The following is a 6,327-nucleotide window of genomic DNA, read 5'->3' on the forward strand; positions in this document are numbered from 1 at the left end:
TGAGGATTAATTTGGGGAATACTGGGGACTGATGTTACTGGGTTTAGGCCCAAACTTGGATTTCAGAGAAAGGGTTAAATATATGCTCCCCCTTCCTTACCCTTGCTGAACCCTAGGACCCATCATGACAGCCTAAAATGAGCATACTACAAATTTTGCTCATATCTGGAAACCAAGCAAATTTGTCTTGATTTTTGCAAGGACAGTGTTCATGGCAGGTGATATGGGTCGTACCCACTGGCAAAAAGTGAACTAAGCAATTTTCTATGGGAGATTTTAACTGAGGGTCATGCCTAATGGTGGCCTTGTAGTGTAAAAAACCAAGTTGTTTTTAGAAGCTAATTTATATAAATTGTTTTTAATCAGGAACACTATAATGATTAAATCTCATCTTACAGGTTAATTTGATTACAAGTAGTAAAATATTTATGTTAATATAAACCGTTTGAGGGTTAGGTTGTTTTAAAACCCATATATAGTTGTATTACTTAAACTTAGTCCTTTTTAAATGGCTATGTGAAATTTAATTCAAAGTGTTATACTGCCAGTCAGACGAGTCTATGAACTAATATATTTAACTAACCCAACCTCTGATTTATATGGCTTAGGTTAATACCTCTAGTTAGTATAATCTACATTAAGCTAATCATAAAGGATTTCTTATAAGGTTCTCGCTTAATTTATTATAAGGTACTGCTTATATTAGAATTATTTAAAGCTTGAGGATATATATAAAAATAGTCCTCATATACTAATCTGGTTTTCTCTTTTATATAGGCATGCTGTTACTAAGCTCTGGATATTCCTTTAAAAAGGGATTCCTCTTAATCTAGTTAGGCTACTACCTACTTTAGGTTTATATCATTTTTAAGGATATGGGCTACACAAGACTACCAGTATACTATAACCATACAGATAGGCTAGGCTACCAAGTTATAACAACTAAGTACTGATATTTTTATTAGGCTTAGAATACTATTTATATATATAATCCTAGTATAAGGTATGTATTACTTGATTCAGATGATTATAGATCAGGTATTACCTAATCCAGATTATTATAGATCACATTTAAACGTATAGGCTATATAAAACAAACTTACTCATATATAATCCTCATGTTAGGTTACAGTAGTGCCTCGACATACGAAATTAATCCGTTCCGAGGCGCCCTTTGTATCATGAGGTTTTCGTATCTTGGACCACATTTTACATGTAAAATGGCTAATCCGTTCCAAGCCCTCCAAAAACACCCCAGTAAATTTCATAATAAAGCTAAATTGACCTATAAACAATGAAATACTACAATAATTTGGACCATTCAATACCTAAATTAATAACGAAATGCAAATTAACCTGTAAATAAAGTGGCGGCAGAGGAGGAGGAGGACAAACGGCAGATACGTACATACGTACGTACACTTAACTTTACGAAAACACATAATAAAATGTAAGGAAAACATACATAAACTAAAATTTACGAAACACATTAACAAAACTGTAACACTTAACTTTACAAAAAACTAAAATTAAAATTTTTTTTTCTTTTTTTTCGATTTTTAACTTTTTTTTTTTACTTTTTCTTTTATTTTACGTAGGTTTTTTTTTTTTTTTTTTTTTTCTTTTTTTTTTTTTTTTTTTTTTTTTTTTTTTTTTTTTTTTTTTTTTTTTTTTTTTTTTTTTTTTTTTTTTTTTTTTTTTTTTTTTTTACAGAATTTCAACTTCATCACCACTTTCAACTTTCTGTTTATCACTTGGTTCTTCATTTTTGCTTTCAACTTTCTGTTTTTCATCACTTGGTTCTTCCTTTTTGCTTTCAACTTTCTGTTTTTTATCACTTGGTTCTTCCTTTTTGCTTACTCCTGCTAATGCTAAAGGCCTCTTTAAAAAATAACGATCCAAGGAAGATTGTTTCTGCCTACTATTCACAATGTTCCTGAAACGACTCAGGCAAACATCATCGAACTGCACAAGCATACGACCTGTGTGAGCCTTTTCGGGGTGTCTTTTTTTCTATAAACGATTGCACTTTATGAAAAGCGGCTAGAACATCCTTAATTTCTGCCGTTGTCGTAGGGTCCTCCTCCTCTTCCTCGCCGCTGCTAGAGAACTCCTCTTGAACGACGTTATGTTGCATAGCCTCTAACTCCTTCAGGTCATCCGTCGTAAGCTCCTCTTGGTGCTCCTTGAGAAGGTCGTTGATGTCGTCCTCGTCGACGACCAGCCCCATGGACTTGCCGAGTGCAACGATCTCGTCAAGATCTGGTTCCAAAACAGTTTCGAGACCGTCAACTGTTTCTGACTCTGCAGCACCAGCTTCGCCCACGTCGAATCCCTCGAAGTCTCAGGCGGATACGGCATCAGGCCAGAGTTTCCTCCATGAGGAATTCAAGGTTCGCCTCGAAACCTCTTGCCAAGCTTGGTCGATGAGTAGGATGCAAATGACGATGTCGAAATGCTCCTTCCAAAATTGACACAAGGTGAGGTTTGTGGTATCGGTGATGTCGAAACATCTCTTAAAAAGATGTTTCGTGTACAGCTTCTTAAAGTTCGCTATCACTTGCTGGTCCATGGGCTTGAGGAGAGGGGTGGTGTTGGGTGGAAGAAAAAGAATCTTGATGAAGGAATACTCTGCTAGGATATCTTCCTCGAGGCCAGGAGGGTGGGGAGGGGCATTGTCCAACACCAGCAGACTTTTCAGGGGGAGGCGCTTCTCTTCCAAAAATTTCTTCGCTGTCGGGCCGAAACACAGATTTACCCACTCAGTGAACAAAAGCCTCGTTACCCAGGCTTTTGCATTAGCCCTCCACATCACTGGAAGCTTCTCCTTAAGCACTTTGTGGGACTTGAAGGCTCAAGGAGTCTCGGAATGATACACCAGTAGGGGCTTCACCTTGCAATCCCCACAGGCGTTTGAACAAAGTGCGAGCGTAAGCCTGTCTTTCATAGGCTTATGCCCGGGTAGCTTCTTCTCTTCCTCTGTGATGTACGTCCAACGAGGCATTTTTTTCCAAAAATGGGCAGTCTCATCACAGTTGAAAACTTGCTGAGAACTGTAGCCTTCCTTGGTCATCATCTCGTCGAAAGTCTTTCTAAATGCTTCGGCCGCTTTTGTGTCCGAGCTGGCAGCCTCCCCATGCCGCACTACCGAATGGATGCCAGTTCGTTTATGAAATTTCTCGAACCAGCCATGCGAAGCCTTGAACTCTGGGGTTTGCGTTGATGTCCCTTCCCCTCCGTTGTCTTCCACCTGTGCAATCAAATCGCCGAAAATAGCGCTGGCCTTGTGGGAGATTGCCGTCTCCTTTACCGTATCGCCAGCGATTTCTTTGTCTTTTATCCAGACAAGAAGCAGCCGTTCCATCTCGTCGTGCACGTGAGTCCTCTTGCTGGACAAAATAGTGATGCCCTTGGACGGTGTGTAGCTGCTTTGATGGCATCCTTCTCTTTAAGGTGCCTATTGTCGACGGATTTCGGCCATATTCCTTGGCGATCACACTCAATCGCATACCAGCTTCATACTTCTTGATGATCTCAATTGTTGTCTCCAAAGAGAGCATTCGCTTCTTTCCGTGAATTTCAACTTTCTTGGGACCCATAACTACGTTATCTTGTACGTAATTTACGTATAAGTACAATAAAGTTTTTGCACAACACGATAAAGTACGTATACTGCAACGAAATCACTAACGAATTAACGTTACTAAACGAAATCGTTAGACCGAACGAATACCGCGTGTGTACAATAACGATGCTAGTACAAAGTGGACGAGGTAGGCACGCCACCACGTATACGTACATAGATGCATGATGGGAGGGATGCTGTCCAATAGGAGAGAAGGATCTCATGGCGGTGACTAGCATCAGGAACCAATGGGAGAGCAGGAGGATGGTGGCGAGTCTACTAAGTTGGCGGCGCGCGAGTTTCAAAATTGTTATCGGTGGTTCGGGCGAATCTCGGACTTTCAGAAACCTTTCGTATCTTGAAAACTTTTCGTATGTAGAGCCATTAAATTTTTCGTATTGGCTTTCGTATCTCAAGTTTTTCGTAAGTTGAGCCTTTCGTATCTCGAGGTACTACTGTACTACTTTGTCTAACTCAGGTTGTGTTTATATCCCATCCTAGGTTATTTGGTCTGCTATATAAAACAGTAACCCAAAAATGTTTTAGCTATGTTATCACTTCCCTAGGATGCTACCTAATCAGGATGATTAAATTCACACTGAGGTTATGGGTTATGTAAAACACAGTTACTTAGTATTTAGCTATAAGGTTAGGCTACTATCTCATCTAGCACAGGCTACTATTTCCGTCTTGTCCTAGGTTACATGGTCTAGGCTAACGATTTAGTCCAATAATGGGTTGTTTAGAAAAAGTTTATCACCTAATTCAAGGTACTTCCTAGTCTTGTATTATTTAGATCATACTAAATATAGAGGCTATATAAATGGAAAATTCTGTAGCCTGTTTATCAAATCCTAGAATCCTGGTGTAATAATAGGCTGCTGCCTAGGTCCTATAATTTAGGTTACTACCTAATCCAGGTTATTTAAATCACCTTTATGATATATAATCCAAGATTATAGGGTACAAACAATATGTACAATATAGTCTAAATTATTTTCACTAAATCTGTTAGGCTATCATCTCATGTAGAGGCTATTTTAGGTATCGTTATCTAATAAATTGGGAAGCAATTTTTCTGCTAAAACCTCTAAATAGAATGTCAAATTCTAAAAAAATTTTCGCTTTTCCCAAATAGGCTAGTAGAGATCTTGTAAAGCACCGACCATGTGCTTGCAAAACAAAGGCAGGTTTTCATATACAAAACAAACTATACTACTGTTCCACAGTTTTAAACTAAATATTTTTTACTGAAGCGTAAAAGTAACCACTCAAGTTTCAAATTTAGATGATTCCATGATCCTTGAAGAAAAAAATTTGAAGAACAAAACTTTTTTATTTAGCAGCTGGCTTGAAGTTCACACTTTATGCAGTGTGGACTAGAGTGGTAATGGTTCTTGGTCTTTTACTGGCTTGATTGTAAAAAGAGATGGCTAACGCACATGAGCAATAGTCACTTGTGCATTTTTAACCTAGAAAAACTAGGTTCAGCTTCGCTGAAGACAAGAAAAAATGCTCTTTTGTCTTTGAGTCTATTATACTTCATCATGTGTCATAGTGTTTATCATTACGACACAATATCCAGTTACAAGACCAGGCTGAAAGATATTTTTTTGATATTAGTCTAGTCACCATGGGCGACTGGCACACCATGGAGGGGTAACTCCTTTGAGGACTCAGCAACTACACTATCAAAAATATTACCATGGTTTTAGATAAACCTGATTACGTCAACTATTTCTTATCATTTGTATACAGAGTTCTCCCATATTCACAGGGGATGCGTACCTGACACCCCCCCCCCCCCCCCCCCGGCGAATAGTGAGAATTGGTGAATAGTTGAAACCCATATAAAAAGCTTAAAAACAGCTATTTTATTGGTTAAGACTCATGAAAAACCCACAAAAAATTTTATACTTCGTTTTTTTTTTTTCACAAAAAGTACATTTTATTATTGAATAAAGAAAATGAATTTGTGGATATTTTTCACAGAAAAAAACTGCAAATAGGTGAATTTTCCCCCAAATAATGGGTATATATGTTCCAGAGAGAAATCCGCAAATACGTGAGGCCGCGAATCCGGAGTGCGTGAATACAAGGGGTTCACTGTAGTGTGTATACCTGAATAATACCATCCAAGTCCTCACATCCCATAATATCAGCAGTGCTCTTCTGTGTGTTATTGATCATTGTTACTTCCTTGTAGGGGGGAGGGGGCAATTCTAGGTCATATAGCCATTCTTTTGTTGCACAAGTTCAATTCATTTTTCATTTGTGGCATAAGACAAGCATCCATTACATTTGGTCGCATTTTCAATTGCTACATAGAGTGATTGATAATTACCGCAAACCCATAAAACAAACACTACCGCAATCACAACCGTACCAATGGAAACATCACTACATTTTCATGTTTTATTTTTGTTGCAAACATAAAGGTGTTAATGGAATCCTAGCTTTAGTCTGCTGTATTCTGTTTGCACTTTTCTGCTCTCCAGTCTGCATTGTTGGTGGTCAATTGGTTTTTCTTCTGTTATTTCTAATTATTTTGTTACTGATAAGCGAGTTGCTTTGAGCCACTCTATTCTCTCATTGCAGTTCTGCGTTATATTCATTCCAACCGAGTCCTTCAACATACTGATAGTATCAATTTATAATCTACTCCTTCTATCCTTTTAAAAGTCTTCCTTTGCAATCTCCTC

This window comes from Macrobrachium nipponense, chromosome 3, assembly GCF_015104395.2.
Source record: "Macrobrachium nipponense isolate FS-2020 chromosome 3, ASM1510439v2, whole genome shotgun sequence".
Taxonomy (NCBI): Eukaryota; Metazoa; Arthropoda; class Malacostraca; order Decapoda; family Palaemonidae; genus Macrobrachium; species Macrobrachium nipponense.